This window comes from Perognathus longimembris, chromosome 7 (genome assembly GCF_023159225.1).
Source record: "Perognathus longimembris pacificus isolate PPM17 chromosome 7, ASM2315922v1, whole genome shotgun sequence".
In the NCBI taxonomy this organism is placed as follows: Eukaryota; Metazoa; Chordata; class Mammalia; order Rodentia; family Heteromyidae; genus Perognathus; species Perognathus longimembris.
The window spans coordinates 75805227-75823922 of record NC_063167.1 but is presented as its reverse complement, the minus strand read 5'-3'; the positions used below and the strand labels follow the sequence as shown (position 1 = coordinate 75823922).

General features: G+C 41.2%; 1 protein-coding gene across 4 annotated transcripts in view; it reads left to right on the top strand.

Moving 5' to 3' along the window:
* Evi5 (ecotropic viral integration site 5) overlaps positions 1–18696 on the top strand; it is a 165482-nt gene that overhangs the window by 10663 nt on the left and 136123 nt on the right. The window lies entirely within an intron of this gene.

Genomic DNA, 18696 nt, shown 5'->3' with positions numbered 1-18696 from the left:
GTGTGCCAGGTGAGTCTTCGGGATGCGCTGGCAGAGTTCGTAGCCAGTGCGGAATCACTTTATGACTAGCGGGCGAGCCTCAAATGAACCGCAGGATTTCCGGTAGGTTGGATTGTGGTGTTGGTGTCTGCCTGAGAGTCGGCTGTGATTTCTCCCGGGTCTTTGGGGGCCGAAGAGTTTATAACCCGAAAAAGTTCTGGTTCTTCTCTGTGCAAGTGAGAGGTGATTTTGAAAGGCAGCAGCGTTCTCTTGCAAAGATAGCTTTTCTTTGGGTTGCAGTGTAGAATAATGAGCTCCTTTCTTCGCTGGAAGAATGAATTCCAGTGCTTCATGAAGTTGAGGAAAAATGATCTGTTGGTAGCTCTTGTCTTTGTTCTGGGCTATGTGGCATAGCCTTTTCTTTTTTTTTATTAATTGGACATAAATATTTTTACAAGGTGTTGTGCAAAGAGGGTGCAGTTACATAGTAGGGCAGTGTGTACATTTCTTGTGATATCTTACGACCTGTTTTTCTATCCCTTGTCTAGGTCAGGTTGACATATATGGCATAGCCTTTTCTGTGTTTTTATCAAAACTTCAAAAATGTTCTCGAGCTTCCCCCCATCCTAAAAGGTTAGGTTTACAATAATCTCTAAGCATGTTGTTAAAAAAAACCAAAAAACCCAACAAAAACGAAACACCTTAGTGTATATACGGGAAAAAGTTTACAATCCTAAGTGTATAGGTAAGACATTTTTACTCAGTGAACCAACCACAGACCAGGTTGGGGTATATACTTAGGGGTGGAACTACTTTTTTTTTTTTTTTTTTTTTTGCCAGTCCTGGGGTTGGATTCAGGGCCTGCGCACTGTCCCTGAGCTTTTTGCTTAAGGCTAGCACTCTACCACTTGAGCCACAGTACCACTTGCTGTTTTTTATGTGGTACTGAGGAATCGAACCCAGGGCTTCATGCACGCTAGGCAAGAACTCTACTACTAAGCCACATTCCTACTCCCTACTTTTTTTTCCCCTTGTTTTAAAAAAAAACAACAACTCAGGACCTTGGATACCCTTGGCTTAAAATCCTTGTGGTACTGTACCCCTTGAGCCACACCTGACCCTTTTGGCAGACCTTTGCGCCCCAGCTGGCTTTGAACCTCGGTTCTTGGGATATCATCCTCCTAAGTAGCTAGGATTCCAGGCATGAAGCTTGTTTTGTTTTTGTTGTTTTTTTCAGACAGGATTTTGCTAATCCAGGCTGACCACAGACTGCAATTTGTGATCCTCTTGCTTCCACCTCTTGAGTGCTGGGAATAGAGGCTTGTGGCCACCATACCCTAACAACTTGTTTGTTTTTGAGGTATGGGAACCTGAAAACTGTTGAATGTTTTTCCAAAGTGGTTGTGCTAGTCAGCTGACATATTACCCCTAGCCCTTTCTGGTGTTTTCACTTTTTTTTCTCCAGTCCTGGTGCTTGAACTTAGGGCCTGAGTATTATCCCTGGCTTCTTTTTGCTCAAGGCTAGCACTCTACCACTTGAGCATGGTGCCACTTCTGGCTTTTTCTGTGTATGTGGTGCTGAGGAATGGAACCCAGGGCTTCATGCATGCGCGCAAGGCAGGCACTCTACCACTAGGCCACATTCCCAGCCCTTTCTGATGTTTTCAGCATAAAAAATGTTGCTTTTCTAGTAGAAAGGCAGTACTGTATATTTATGTGGTTTTATATTCTTATTTTGTGATTTGCTGTGCTCATTTTTTTCACTGTGTGCCTATTTTTTTTATTGATTTTTTTTTTCCTGTCTGGAGGCTTAAACCCAGGGCTTTGTAAAGGACATTTTCACTGTACAGGATATTGTTACCTGTGGTCAGTCAGGGTCTGAAAATATCCATGGCAAACAATAGAAATAAACACTTGATAAGGTTTAAATTATATGCCTTTTTGAGTAGCATGATAAAACCTCGAGACCACTTGTTCCATCCAAGTGGCATGTGAATCCTCCTTTTGCCCAGCATGTTCAGCTGCGTACTCTCATAGGGCTGTCAGAGCCATGGTTTTGGTATGTCTGTGCTTGTTTACAGGTTTCCTATATTTTGCATAGTAAACAGCCTCAAGTTCAACTTGAATGTGCCAGAGTAATGTCATAAATACTGTTCTTAAGTGAAAAGGTGGAAGTTCTTGACTTTATAAGGAAAGAAAATTAGGTTCCTAACTGTAAAATTGTGAAGAAGTTGTATTAGTTTTGGAGTACAGCTTCAGGTACTATCTGAGGTTAAGGTATTCACTAGAGATCTTGTTGATAAGGGAGCACTATTATGTATGCCTGGATGCCAGTGTTCTGAGAGCTGAACTGTAGGGGGGCCTGCTTTAACTAAAAACACTTCTGCTTTATCCTTTGGCTTTCAGCCTTGAGCCTCATTCTCCTCTTTGGAGAGTCTGGAGTCTTTCCAGGTCAGTATTTCCAGGAATAAATTATGAGAGAAGGGGAACCTAGAGAGTCTAACTGTACTTTATTTATTTATTTATTTATTTATTTATTGTCATAGAGCTTGAACTGAGGGCCTAGATGATGTCACTGAGCTCTTTTTGCTAGTGCTCTTCCACTTTGAGCCACAGTGCCACTTGCGGCTTTCTGGTGATTAATTGGAGAAAGAGTCTCACAGACTTTCCTGTCTCAGCTGGCTTTGAATTGAGATTCTCAGATAGCCTTCTGACTAGCTAGGACTACAAGAGTGAGCTACCAGTGCCTGGCTCTAGCTGTACTTTATACAGATTAAATCTCTTTCCTTTTCCTTAGACCCAGTCATGTCCACCACTGACCTGGTGGTGACTGACAGGTCCTAAGTCTCTCTGTGGTTCTCTGGGGCTGGCTTCTTTTATTTTTGCCAGTCCTGGGCATTGGACTCAGAGCCTGAGCACTGTCCCTGGCTTCTTTTTGCTCAAGGCTAGCACTTTGCCACTTGAACCACAGTGCCACTTCTGGCTGTCTTCTGTATATGTGGTGCCAAGGAATCGAACCCAGGGCTTCATGTATACGAGGCAAGCACTCTTGCCACTAGGCCATATTCCCAGCTCGTGGGGCTGGCTTCTTGACCATCTTCCCTCCTGTAAGTTGGTAGATTCAGCATCCTTTCCTCTACTCAGTCATTGATTCCTCCACCTCTTTTCTTGTTTCCTGAATTAATATATCTTATCTCTTTAAGGATATTAAATATAATTTCATGTTGTGTTAGTAGTGTCTCATGCCTGTAATCCTACCTACTCAAGAGGCTGAGATCTGAGTATTATGTCCAAGCCAGCGGGGCAGGGAAATCTCAGACTTCTATCTCCAATTAACCACAAAAAGCCAGAAGTGGAGTTATGCCTCAAGTAGTACAGTGCTAGCCTTGAGTACTAAAGCACAGCCCAGTCCCTGATTTCAAGCCCCAGGACCAACACACACACACACACACACACACACACACACACACACAATCTATCTATGATATACGTACATACTATATATAATATACAGCTACTATATATGAGAATATACAATGTATATATAGATAGCGTATGTGTGTATATGTATGTATAAGTTTTCTTTGCATAGCTTCCTCTAACTTCTAAGTTATTTTTCAGCTTAGTATTATGTCCTTAAAAAGAGTGGCCCTTCTCAGAAGTCTGACTAGTAATCCTTTGTTGTCTGTTCATGGTTAAGAGTGGACGACTAACAGCTAATTGGAAGCTCTGAGCTTATAAATAGGACTTACTGACTTCCAGTTTTACTCTGTAATCTGAAGTCTTAAAGCAGTGGTTCTCAATTTTGGTTGCACATTAGAATCATATGGAAAACTTTAAAAGACTATCCTTGCTACTACTAGGCCACATACTTTAGAATCTCTAGGGATAGCACCCAAGTAGAAATACTTTTAAAAATTGTAGTTGTTAGCTGGGTGTTGGTGGCTCATGCCTGTAGTCCTAGCTACTTAGGAAGTTGAGATATGAGGATCACAGTTCAAAGCCAGCCTGGGCAGGAAAGTCCATGAGACCCTTAATTCCAACTAATCAGTAAAAACTTGGAAATAGAACCATGGCTTAAGTGGTAAAGTGGCTCAAGTTGCACATAAAAAAAAATCACATGGGGCTGGGAATGTGGCCTATGGTAGAGTGCTTGCCTAGCATACATGGAGCCCTGGGTTCTATTCCTCAGCACCGCATATACAGAAAAAAGCCGGAAGTGCCACTGTAGCTCAAGTAGTAGAGTGCTTGCCTTGAGCAAAAAGAAGCCAGGGACAGTGCTCAGGCACTGAGTCCAAGCCCCAGGACTGGCAAAAAAACAAAACAAAACCCAAAAACAAACTCCCAAAACCCCCCACAGAATTTTAGTGGTTTGATGGTTTTTACTATGTAAATTAATGCAAAATTCAGAGTATGTTAAAAATCATAGAAAATTTCTTCTTCAACTCTTTCTTCTATATTTCTACACTGAGGCCAGAGGCTTGCTATTCTGATTTCTGTGTTTATAGATTAGCATCAGTAATTTTGTGTGTGTGTGTGTGTGTGTTGGTACTGGGGCTTGAATTTAGGGCTGGAGCTCTCCTTCAAGACTGGCACTCTACAACTTGAGCCACACCACTTCCATTATTTTGGTGGTAATTGGAGATAAAGGATTTTTTTGGATTTGCCTGCCAAGGCTGGCATTAAACTGAGATCCTTAGATCTCAGCTTTATGACTATCTGGGTTACAGGCATAAGCCACCAACATCTCTGGCTAGCATCAGTATTTTTAAAAATCTGGTACTACTGGGGATTGAACCCAGGGACTAAAGTACTGCCTTGATTCCAGCGTGTGGCCACCACTGAAAACTGTTAGTCTAGGAGGAATGTTTAGTATGTATGTTTTGTTTTGACCTTTCTAGATTTCCCAGACAACATTTCAGGTTTCTGCTTGAAGAAACTTGTTAGTGATCTTGGCAGATCAGAAGCTCAGGAAAGAAGGGCTGCTGGGTAGTGAGCTGTGGAGCATTGTGTATGTAGGGTAACCTGATTTGTGTGTGTTTTGTTTTTTTTTTGTGGCTAGTCCTGGGCCTTGAACTCAGGGCCTGAGCACTGTCCCTGGCTTCCTTTTGCTCAAGGCTAGCACTCTGCCACTTGAGCCACAGCACCACTTCTGGCCATTTTCTATATATGTGGTGCTGGGGAATCGAACCCAGGGCTTCATGTATACGAGGCAAGCGCTCTTGCCACTGGGCCATATTCCCAGCCCCCTGATTTGTGTGTTTTTGTTCAGCTTCCTATGTTTTCTTCTAGAGATTCCCTCACTGAAGGTGGGGCCATTCAACAGTTTGGAGGACATTTAGATTTCTTCTTTTTTCTTTTTTGCCAGTCTGGGGCTTGAACTCAGGGCATAAGCACTGTCTCTGAGCTTCTTTTCCTCAAGGCTAGCACTCTGCCACCTGAGCCACAGCACCACTTCCGGCTTTTGTCGTTTATGTGGTACTGAGGAATCAAACCCAGGGCTTCATGCATGCTAGGCAAGCACTCTACCACTAAGCCACATTCCCAGCCTGACATTTAGGTTTCTACCTGCTTAGCTTTTTCCTGATTCCTTTCTTTAGTGGGGTGTGTGTGCGTGTGTGTGTGTGTGTGTATGTGTGTGTGTGTGTGTGTGTTCGTGTCCCACATTCCTAGCCTGACATTTAGGTTTCTACCTGCTTAGCTTTTTCCTGATTCCTTTCTTGTGTGTGTGTGTGTGTGTGTGTGTGTGTGTGTGTGTGTGTGTGTGTGTGTCCGTGTCCCTGTCTATATTTATCCTGGCGGTTGCTGAGCCTTTTGAGGATTCTGTGGTGTGAATTGAGTTTGTTCTTCATTATCAGAATTTAAAACCATCTTCCATCTACTTTCCAGCTTCCCAAAATTTGTTGCAATGGACATTTTTCGCTTTCCATATGGTTTCTGCCTAAAACATGTCAAAACAATAAAAACAAAGCGTTTTGTTTGTGTGTGTGGTATTGAGGCTTGAGTAAAATGAAGTACCACTTGAGCCCCCTCCCCCAGCCCTTTGCTCTTTATCATTTCTTGCATTTCTAGCTACTGTGTCTGATCAAGAGAAGGTGTTTTTTTGTTCTTTTTGTTTTGCTTGTGCTGTTTGCAGTTTATCCTTGTTGGCACATGCTAGACAAGCACTCTACCATTGCAGTTTGTGCTTTTAAGTGCCCAAAGACAATGTGGGTTTAGTATTTGTTCATTGTTCTTTGTACTCATCTAACTCTCATGATTGTACTCTGAAAAATGTTCCTGAAAGCTGGTTAAACTGGGCTTTCTTTGTTGATTTTGCTTTTCAGTGTCATTTAAGTTCATTATTAGGATTCCTTAAGGGACTTTTAGTTCCTATATTCTTGGAAGGGATCTTTGGGAAATCGGAACAGAACTGGTTTTATTATGGATGAGTTTCTTTTTTCCATTCTTGTTTGTCTATAGGAAAGCTTTGATATAGAAGGTTGGGTGAAGATTTTTACTATGAGTTGTGCTCAGATGATTAGTTGCTGTTGTCTTTGGCCTAGAGTTGATATTTTGTTGTGTCAGATGTGTTCAGGGTGGTATGGCTATACTCAAGGAATTTTTTTTTTTTTTTGCCAGTCCTGGGTCTTGGACTCAGGGCCTGAGCACTGTCCCTGGCTTCCTTTTGCTCAAGGCTAGCACTCTGCCACTTGAGCCACAGCGCCACTTCTGGCCGTTTTCTGTATATGTGGTACTGGGGAATCGAACCCAGGGCCTCATGTATTCGAGGCAAGCTCTCTTGCCACTAGGCCATATCCCCAGCCCTCAGCCGGAATTTATTTATTTATTTATTTATTTATTTATTTATTTATTTATTTATTTATTTATTTTGTTAGTCCTGGAGCTTGAATTTGAGGCCTGGGTAATGTCCCTGAGCTCTTTCTGCTCAAAGATAGTGCCCTATCACTTTGAGCCACAGCACCACTTCCAGTTTTCTGGTGGTTAATTGGATTTAAGAGTCTCACAGACTTTCCTGCCTGGGCTGGCTTTGAGTCTAAGATTACAGGTGTGAGCCATCAGCTCTGGATGTCAAGGATCTTTTGCTGTGTCAAAAGTGAATCTAGCCTGGTGCCAGTGGTTTATGCTTGTAATTCTAACTACTCAGGAGGCTGAGGCTGAGAATTGTGATTCGAGCCAGCCTATGCAGGAAAGCATGTGAAATTCCTATTTCCAGTTAGCCATCAAAAAGTTAGAAGTGCAGCGGTAGTTCAAGTAGAAGAGTGCTAGCCCTCAGCAAAAGAAGCTCAGGGACAGTGCCCAGGCCCAGGGTTCAAGCCCCAGATTTGTCCCAAAACAACAACAACAACAAAATCCTGAAAAACACCCCAAAAATAAAAAAGCCATGAGAAAAGAATGTAACATCCTCAGATATATACAAGAAATCAGGGTAGTTTAGAAGACTGAATCATAATTTGTTGGCTAGACCTGGAAGTAAATGAGGATGAGTTTTAGGGAATAAGCCCATGAAAAATGTAATGCTTTTGAGTATTTGGAATTGAGTATGTCATAGACACACACAAAATTAAAGACTCAACTTGGCTATCTAGTTGAAAATGTGAAGAAGTATCTATTGTACTTATAAACAAGACTTTGAGTAAGATGATAACTTCTTACAGTTAGTAAAAGTTGATGGGCAGGGCATATGGCCTAGTGGCAAGAGTGCTTGCCTCAAATACATGAAGCCCGGGGTTCGATTCCTCAGTACCACATATATAGAAAAGGCCAGACGTGGTGCTGTGGCTCAAGTGGCAGTGTGCTAGCCTTGAGCAAAAGGAAGCCAGGGACAGTGCTCAGGCCCTGAGTTCAAGCCCCAGGATTGGCCTCCCCCAAAAAAAGAAGTTGATAGTAATTGGGCTGGGAATATGGCCTAGTGGTAGAGTGCTTTGCCTCGTAGACGTGAAGCCCTGGATTCGATTCCTCAGCACCACATATATGGAAAAAGCCAGAAGTGGCACTGTGGCTCAAGTGGTAGAGTGCTAGCCTTGAGCAAAAAGAAGCCAGGGACAGTGCTCAGGCCCTGAGTTCAAGACCCAAGACTGTAAAAAAAAAAAGTTGATAGTAATTACTATTACTAGAATGATAGTTATTTATTGATAGATTCATTTTTCTTAAATCTTAAGATTTTTAACTAGTTAAGGAAAATGCTGAGTGAAGCAAAATTTTTAAGTATTATTTGCTTAAATTGTTTTTTCCAATGCTGAGGATTGCTCCCGGAGACTTGTGTATGTCATGCTTATACTCTGCAGCTAAGTTACATTCCTAGCCAGAATATTTGTATTGATTTTTTTAAAGCCGTTCTGAGGTTTAGAACTGGCCCTGGGCTTTACAGGCAAGTGCTCTACCATTTGAGTCACTTCCAGCAATGAAAAAAAAATTTTTTTTGGTCAGTCTTGGTGCTTGAACTCAGGGTCTGGGTGCTGTCCCTGAGCTTTTTTGTTCTACCATTTTAAGCCACAGCAGCACTTCTGGTTTTTGAGTGATTAATCAAAGATAAAAGTCTTACAGGGCTTTTTCTGCCCGGGTTGGCTTTGAACCATTATCCTCAGATCTCATTCTTTTGAGTAGCTAGGATTACAGACATGAGCTACCGGAAGCTCAGCTTTAAAATAAAAAAAAAAAAAAAAGAAAGAAAAAGGTTTTCTATGTTGGTTAGTCTGGTCCCAAACTCTTGGGCTTAAGCGGTCCTCTAGCCTTAGATTCTAGAGTCTAAGGATTCCAAGAGAGCTTCACAGGCCAGGACCAGAATGTTAAAAATTTTTTGTTTTGTTTTGTTTCTGGTCCTGGGGCTTGAATGCAGGGCCTGGGTACTGCCTCTGAGCTTCTTTATGCTCAAGACTAGAGCTCTACCAGATACTTGAGCCACTTCTGGCTTTTTCTGAGTAGTTTATTGGAAAGAGGAGTCTCACAGACTTTCTTTCTTGGGCTGGCTTTTTAACCATGATCCTCAGATCTCAGCTTCTTGAGTAAATAGGATTACAGGCATTAGCCACCAGTGCCTGGTTTTGCTCAAAAAAAATTTTTTTGGTCGGTCATGGAGCTCTTGAGCTCAAGGCTAGTGGTCTACCACTTGAGATATAGTGCTGCTTCCGGTTTTCTGATGGTTAATTGGCGATAAGAGTCTCACAAGGACTTTTCTGCCCAGGCTGGCTTTGAACTATGATCCTTAGATTGCAGCCTCCTGAGTAGCTAGGATTACAGGGATAAGCCACCGGCGCCTGGCTGCTAAAATTTTTTGAGGCAGCCTTTTGAGATAATATTTTTGTGTGTTGAAACACCCATATTTTCACTACACAATTCAATGATTTTTGATAAATGTATTTGCCTGCAAAATCCACTACCCTGTGATTTGTTAGTTCCCATGCTTGTGATATAAGTATATGATGTATCATATACATATTCACATATATATGATGTATGTCATGTATATATATACATATAAATGATGAATATTGTATACTTATGCATTACCATAGATTAATTTCATCCTCAGCTTCACATATTTTAAATGGAATCATGCAGTGTATATTTCTTTGCATTTGGCTTCTTTTTTTATTTGTTTATTAATTGAACACAAAATTTTTTTTACAAGGTATTGTGCAAAAAGGGTACAGTTACATAGTAGGGCAGTGTGTACATTTCTTGTGATATCTTACGTCCTGTTTTTCTATCCCTTCTCTAGGTCAGGTAGACATATATACAATATACAGTGTTGATGAACATATACAGTATTCACAGACTTGGTCTCTACTGTCTCTCTGTCTCCCTTTGTTAACAGTCATATATCAGGGAGATCATGCCCCTTTGTTTTCTGTGTTCTAGGCTTGTCTTGCTCAACATTATTTGTTCGAGTTCTGACCATTTCCCTGCAAATAACAATATTTCACCATTCCTAATCGCTATGTAGTATTCCATTGTGTATAAGTACCATATGTTTTGGATCCATTCGTCTGTGGAGGGGCATCTGGGTTTCCATATTTTGGCTATTGTGAATTGTTTGGCTTCTTTTTTTGTGTGTCTGGAGGTTTGAACTCAGGGCAAGGGCATTGTCTATGAACTTTTTTGCTTAAGGCTAAGGCTCTATCACTTGAGCCACACTTCTACTTCCTGCTCTTTTGGTACTTAATTAGAGATAAGAGTTACTTGGACTTTCCTGCTTGGGGTTTGCTTTGACTTTCATAGATTGACTTTCATAGATTTTAGCTTCCTGAGTGGCTGGGATTACAGCCATTGGTGGCTGGCTACATCTGGCTTCTTTTGATGAACTTGTGTTCTTTGTCTGCCTCCAAGGAACCCAGGGCCTCACATAAGCTAGGCAAGCACTGAACTTCTGAGCCACATCCTCATCCTTCTTTATTGTCAAAGTGTGATATGGAGGGGTTACAGATTCATATGTAAGGCAGTGAGTACATTTCTTGTTCAATTTGTTACCTCCTCCCTCATTTTCCCCTCTCCCCTTCCCCTCCCCCTCCAGTTGTGCAGTGGGTTTATACCAAATGGTTTTGTAAGTATTGCTTTTGGAATGGTTTGTCTTTTTGTCCTTTGTCTCTCAATTTTTTTTTTTTTTTTTTTTTTGCTGGTCCTGGAACTTGAACTCAGGTACCAGGCGCTATCCTTAGCCTTTTTGTACTCTAGGCTATCACTCAATGACTTGAGCCACAGTACCACTTCTGGTTTTTTCTAAGTAGTTTATTGGAGATAAGAGTCTCACTGACTTTTCTGCCCCAGAGGGTTTAGAACCACACTCCTCAGATCTCATACTCCTGAGTAGCTAGGATTATAGGTGTGAACCACCAGTGCCTGGCTTCAGTATTTTTGAAATTCAAAATATCAGTAATCTGTTCTTTTTAACTTATGTTTATTAATCTATATAAATATGCTAAAGTGTGTTTATCCTCTTCTCTGTCTATTGTGAATAAAATTGCGTGACCATTTGACTCCAGATTGTTTTGTAGATACTCATTTTCATGTCTGTTGGGTAAATAACCAAGAGTGGAATGACTCGGTCATAGGCCAGATATTTATTACTTTGGAGGACAGTGCTAGATAATTTCCCTAAGTGCTAATACCATTTTACATTCCAACCAGCAATGTATGAGAGGGGTAGTTGAGTAAAAAGCCAGAAAGGAGTTTTAGATGATTTTAAATCAGTGGGGTGCAAAATTTGAGCTAGGGAAAGCACAAGGACTTGGTTGGGGGAGAAGCTTGAGGATTTGAGAGCAATTAGGACTTGGAATCCTGATACTTTGGTATGTGGATGAGGAAGAGGGAGGGGTCAGATGACCCCCACATATGTATCATATTGAGTATTAGTATGCCAATCATTTTATAGAGTGGACACAGTAGAGGAAAAAGATTTGGAGGGAAGAGAGGGTGTTAAATTATGTTTTGTTTTTAAACAGCAATTTGGGTAAAAAGAAGCAGGTTACTAGGTGTCTGTGTGTAGTGATGAGAGAGTTCAGAGAAGTTGAAACTTGGTCTACTGATGTTTTAAAAAAGAGTTAACTATAGCTCACTGGCATAGTCTTTGCTTTGAATGGCAAGGTCCTGTGGAGGTGAGGGGGTGAAGTTTGAAGTTTTGAATGTTGTAGCTCAATGTTTGAGCACTTTTTTTTTTTTTTTGGGGTGGAGGTAGTATGGTAGGGTGGTGTTGTGGGGTGTTGGTTGGGGAGAACATTAAAAGAAGAGGGGCTTGGATATTGTTAATGTGAATAAAATTAAGTACAGCTGGGTGCTAGTGGCTCACACCTGTAATCCTTACTACTCAGGAGGCTGAAATCTGAGGATTGTGGTTTGAGGTCAGTTTGGGCAGGAAAGTCTAGGAACCACCAGAAAACTGGAAGTGGAGTTGTGGCTCAAAGTGGTAGAGTGCTAGCCTTGAGTGAAAAACCTCAGGGACAGCGCATAGAGTTCAAGCCCTGGGACCAAAAAGAAAAAGAAAAAAAAGTACAGTCTTTTAGCAGGTTTAAAAAGATACCTCTTAGGGCTGGGAATATGGCCTAGTGGTAGAGTGCTTGCCATGTATACATAAAGCCCTGGGTTCGATTCCTCAGCACCACATTTACAGAAAAAGACAGAAGTGGTGCTGTGGCTCAAGTGGTAGAGTGCTAGCCCTGAGCAAAAAGAAGCCAGGGACAGTGCTCAGGCCCTGATTTTAATCCCCAGGACTGGCAAAAAAGAAAACAACAAAATAAAAGACACCTCTTACAGTGTAAGCTGGGCATAGTTATGTATGCTTGTAGTTTTAGCACTTGGAAAAGTGATGCAGGAGGATGGCGAATGCCAGGCCAGCTTTGACTACATAGTGAGCCCCATCTCAAAAAACAAAACAAAAACAAAAATTACCACTATCACAAAAAGTACCAACACCAAAAGACTTACAGTATCATTTGACTCAGTAGTTTGACTTTATAGAATAAATCAGAAGCATATATACGTGGAAGGATGTATTTAGAAGAATGCATGGCTGCTGATATTTATAATAATATTAAAAATGGCTCAGCCTAAATTTTCATTAATAGATGATTAATTAAGCTAAATATGGGAACTGGAGGCATGGCTCAAGTGGTAGGGATCTAGCCGTGAGTAGGAAAATAAACTGAGTGAGACTGTAAATTACTGAGTTCAAGCCCTTGTACCAGGAGGAAAACAACAAGCAACACAATAAATAAAATATAGTGTGTTCATATGATTGAGTGCTATATATCTGATGGAATATGACATATGTACCCTATTAGTTTCCTATGCTGTTGTGACAAATTAGTACAAATTTAGTGGTTTTTAATACAGCACAAATTGTTTCTTATAATCCTGAGGGCCAGAGCCTGAAAATCATGGTGTTAGGCCAAGTGCAGTGGTTCAGGATGTAATCTCAGCAACTTGGGAGGTAGAGATGGGAAGATCAAGGTTTGAGGACAGCCCTGGTATAAAGTTAGTAAGACTCTTATCTCAAAGAGCAAGCTGGGTCTAATGCTTCATGCTTATGGTCCCAGCTGTGAGGCATAGGTAGGTGGGTTGTGTTTAGACAACAAAGTGTACGATAATACCTGAAAAAACAAACAAAAAACCTAAAGCCAAAAAGAAGTCATGTTATTAGAAGGGCTAGTTCTAGAGGCTCATTTCTTGTCATTTCTAGCTTCCAGAGCTGCATGCCTTGTCTGTATTATTTCGATCTTTCTGCCATCTTCAGAGCCAGCAGCATAGTATCTTCAAATCTCTATGTGTTGCTTTATCTGTAGTCAGGGACCTCTGTGATTACATCAGGCTCAACCCAGATAATTCTGGATATCTTTCTCATCTCTAGATCTTTAGCTTAAACATACTAAGTCCCTTCTGCTTGTACAGTAACATGTATTCACAGGTTTTGGGTATTAGATTATGGAACTCTTGGACAGGGGCATTAGTAAGAGTACCACAAACACTGACAAGGACAGGTTAAGGTACATTAAGTAAAACAGTTTTTTGTTTTTTATTTTAGTCAGTTGTGGGGCTTAAACTTGGGGCCTGGGTGGTGTCCCTGAGTTCTTTTGCACAAGACTAGCACTCTACCACTTTGAGCCACAGTGCCACTTTTGGTTTTCTGGTGGTTAATTGGAGATAGTCTCATGTACTTTCCTGTCCCAGCTGGCTTTGAACCCCATCCTCAGATCTCAGCCTCCTGAGTAGTTAGGATTATAAATGAGAACTACCAGTGTCTGGCCTTTAAAAAAAGAAATTGCACTGGAGTCGGACTCAGGGCATGGCGCTTGCTGTATAGTCGCTCCGCCACTTGAGCAACAGAATTTCAGTCTTTTTTGTTTTGGTTATTTTTGAACTAGTGTCTTTTGTGTGTGTGTGCTCAGTTCAGGACCTGGATGCTTTTTGCCCAAGGCTAGTACTCTACAACTTAATCCACAGTTCTACTTCTGATTTGTTGGAGATGAATCTCTTGGACTTTCATGCCTGTGCTGGCTTTGAACCATGATCCTCAGAGCTCTGCTTTTTGAGTAGCTAGGAAAACAAGTATGAACCATTGGTTCTTGGCTTAGTATTGGGTTCTTGAACTCAGGTTCTTGTACTTGTGAGGCATGTGCTCTAGCAATGAGCTACACCTCTAAGCTCCCCCCAGTATTTTATGTTACTGTTTAATTAATTATTTTTGTGTGTGTGTGCTGATACTGGGGCTTGAAGTCAGGGCCTCTAGTTCTTGCTTGGTGTTTTCTGTTCATGACTGGTGCTATACCACTTAAGTTACTCTTGCAGTCCTACTTTTTGTTGCTGGTTAATTGGGGATAGAGTCTTGAACTCTTGCCTTTGCTGACTTTAACCATGATTTTGAGATCTAAGCCTCCTGAATAACTATGATTACTGCCATTAACCCAGTCCCCAGCTTCACTGGTTATTTTGAGAGAGCTTATTTTCTGCTTAGTTGTATGCCTGATCTTCCTTATTGTTTTTGCTTCCCACTAGAGCTGGGATGAAAGATTCATGCTAATATACCAAGCTTCCTTTTGTTGAGATGCAGTCTCATGAACTTCTCTGCCAAGGCTGGACAGTAACCATATCTGCCTGGTAACAGATTCTTACATGCTTAAGATGACAGGCATGTGCTACTATGCCTAGCTGTTGGCTGAGAAAGGATCTTATAAAGGTTTCTTCTATCTGTGCTGGCTTCAAACAGTCATCCTCCTGATCTCGGCCTTCTGACTGAGATTGTAGGTCCAGCTACTGGCACCAGAGTCTGTATCTGCATTCCTTTCTTTCTGTCTGCCAATCCTGGGGCTTGAACTCAGAGCCTGAGCACTGTTCCTGAATTTTTTTTGCAGTCTACCACTTGAGCTTCCTGCTTTTTCTGTTTATGTGCCAGTGAGGAATCGAACCCAGGGCTTCATGCATGCTAGGCAAGCACTCTACCACTAACCCATATTCCCAGCCCCTTTATCTGTATTTTCGCTAAGGTCAGACTGAGTTTCTGTTCCCTTCCTTAGCCTCCTGCATAGCTGGGATGACAGGCACTTGCCTTCATGCTCAGGTTTTTTGTGGAAACAGGATCTTGCTAACCCTTTGCCTGGGGTTGGCCTCAAATTGCAATCTTCCTAATCTTACTATCTCTCAAGTAGCTGGGATTTTATGTGCAAGTTTCTTAAAGAAACACATATAGCCGGGATCTGGTGGCTCACACCTGTAATCCTAGCTATTCAGGAGGCTGAGATCTTAGGATCACTGTTGAAAGCCAGCCAGGACAGGCAAGCCCATGAGACTCATCTCCAATTAACCACCAGAAAACTGAAAGTGGTGCAGTGGCTCAAAGTGGTAGAATGCTGGTCTTGTGCTGAAGAGCTCAGTGACAGCACCCAGGCCCAGAGTTCAAGCCCTACGACTTAAAAAAAGAAAAGAAAAAAGAAATACATTTATATGTGTATATAAAGCCATGCATGCACTTGTTCCAACTATTTTGAACATGAGGCAGTAGGATCCCTTGAGTTCTGGAGTTTAACATAGTCTGGGCAGCATAGCAAAAAAGAAAAGTAGTATGTTTAACATGATATAATTTTTATGAAACTGAAATGATTTTATACATAACTTATGTCAGCTACATGTGTTAGAAAAAGAAATCCCAGTAAAAATACATCAATTTTCTAATAGTGACTTTTTTTTTTTTTTGGTCAGTCATTGGTCTTGAACTCAGTGCCTGAGTGCTGTCTCTGAGCTTTTTTTTTCTTCCCTCAAAGCCAGTGTTCTACTATTTGAGCCACTGCTCTACTTCCTCCTTTCTGGTAGTTAATTGGAGATAAGTGTCTCACAGACTTTCCTGTGTGGACTGGCTTTAACTTGAGATCCTCAAATCTCAGCTTCCTGAGTAGCTAGGATTACAGGCATGAGCCACTGGTGCCTGGTTCCAGCATCAGTTTTTTTTTTTTTTCCTTCCCTACAATAAAGTATTTCAAAACCCTAAAAAGTAAAGGGGGCTGTAAATGTTGCCTAGGGGAAGAGTGATGGCCTACCATGCATGAAGCCCTGGGTTCCATTCCTCAGTACCACAAAACAGAAAAAGCCAGAGGTAGTGCTGTGGCCCAAGTAGTAAAGTGCTAGTCTTGAGCAAAAGAAGGTCAGGGACTTTGCCCAGGCCCTGAGTTCAAGCCCCAGGTCTGGCAAACAAAGTGGAAAAAATAAAATGTAATACTTATGTTCTCATCATCCATCTTTTTATTTATGTATTTGTATTTATTTATTGATTGATTGATTGTCAGTCCTGGGGCTTGAACTCAGGAAGGGCCAGGGGTTTGTCCTTGACCCCTCTCTGTGTTCAAGGGTAGAACTGTACTACTTGAACCATAGCGCCACTTCTGGCTTTTTCTGTTTATGTGATACTGAGGAATCGAACCCAGGGCTTCATGTGTGCTAGGCAAGTAATCTACTGCTAAGCCATATTCCCAGCCCATATATAATCCATCTTAAGAAATAAAACATCATAATTACCTTGCAACTGTAGTCATCTTTTCCTTTCAGAGGTAGTATTTTTGCACTTAATGAGTATGTATTCATAAGAAATAAACATCCTTTAAAAATGTTTGTTCAACTCAATGTATGAAACATACAGCCATACCATGTCACTTTGGAAGTAGGTAAACTTTCAAGGTGACTCCTAAATGTCCCTACCTCCTGATATTTATGTTCTTAGGTTGTTTCCTCCCATATTGCCCAAGGTCTGACTTGTGGAACCAGTAGAATATTGCAGAAACATAGAGTGTGACTTATGAAGTTCAGTCATGTAACATATGTTCTGTATTGCTCACTTGTTTTGGGAGGAGCCACTTGCCACCTTGTGAGGATACTCAGCATTCTTCTGGATATCCACCTGAGAAGCTGAGGCGCTTCCCAGTAGCCTTGGAAACAGATCTGGTCCCAGTCACTCAGATAATGGTCTCTTACTTCATGAGAATCCTGAACCAGTCACCTAAGTAAAATATGTACCCCAGATTCCTGGAATGTGTAGAAAGTATGAAATTACATATATATATATATTTGATATATATTAAGCTAGTAGGTTTGGTAGTAATGATAGAATGAAACAGATAAATAGGTTGGTCACAGAGCCTTTGTCTTTTGCTTGCTTATTTTCAGAAGCCACTGAGAAAGTATAATATTTTTCTTATCTCTGAGATAGGAAAATCTCTGACTACTCAAATGTTGAGTGGCTAGAAATGTCAAATGTCTACTTGACGAAGTTTGTATAATGTCATATCTTTTTTTTTTTTCTTTTTGCCAATCCTGGGGCTTGAATTCAGGGCCTGAGCACTGTCCCTGGCTTTTTGCTCAAGGATAGCACTCTGCCAACTTGAGCTACAGCACCACTTCTGGCTTTTTCTATATATGTGGTGCTGAGGAATCGAACCTAGGGCTTCATGTATACAAGGCAAGCACTGTTGCCACTAGGCCATATTCCCAGCCTGTATAATGTCTTATCTTTAACCAACCCTCTTTTTTTTTCTTCTTCAAATTTTTATTATCAAACTGATGTACAGAGAGGTTACAGTTTCATTCGTTAGGCATTGGATACATTTCTTGTACTGTTTGTTACCTTGTCCCTCATACTCCCCTCCCCCCTCCCCCTTACCTTTTCCCCCCCTGAGGTGTTCAGTTCACTTACACCAAAGAGTTTTGCAAGTATTGCTTTTGTAGTTGTTTGTCTTTTTTTACCCTGTGTCTCTCAATTTTAGCATTCCCTTTCAATTTCCTAGTTCCAATACCAGTATACACGGTTTCCAATATACTCAGATAAGATTAGAGAGATAGTGTAGGTACAACCACAGGAAGGTGATACAAGAACATCATCAATAATAGAAGCTACAGATACACATGGGACGTTGAAAGTAGTTACAACTGTGATATAACAATTGTCTCCATAACATGGAGTTCATTTCACTTAGCATCATCTTAGGTGTTCATAAGGGTATAGCTATTGGGCCTTGTGATGCTATGCTATGACTTGCCTAAACCTGTACTAATTATTCCCAGTAAGGGAGACCATAGAGTCCATGTTTCTTTTATCCAACCCTCTTGATGTAAAAAAATTATTCTAGGGCTGGGAATGTGGCCTGGCGGTAGAGTGCTTGCCTAACATGCATGAAGCCTTGGGTTTGATTCCTCACCACCAAATAAAAGGAAAAGGCCAGAAGTGGTGCTATGGCTCAAGTGGTAGAGTGCTAGCCTTGAGCAAAAGGAAGCGAAGTATAGGGCTCAGGACCTGAGTTCAAGCCCCAAGACTGGCAAAAATAATTCTACCTTCACTTGAAAGTGTACAAATAAACTGGGTGCTGGTGGATCATACCTGAAATCCTAGCTACTCAGAAGGCTGAGATAGGAGGATCATGGTTCAAAACCAACCTGGGCAAGAAAGTCTGTGAGACTCTTATCTCCAATTAATCACTATAAAAGCTGAAAGTCGAGCTGTGGCTCAAGTGGTAGAGTGCTGCCCTCATTTCAAGTCCCAGCACTGACAAAAATACACGTAAAATACGACAAGATCAATTCATTAAAGTCATTGAACATCTAGGTGTGTTTGTTTTTCCAGACTTCACTACTGGTAAGCTACTTGGAACCATGTATCTGACTAATTTTCCCACTCTATCCCAAGTTTTATACCTAAGCTTAATTATTTGTTCTGTGAAGGTGATAATACTATAGTGGATGTAAATA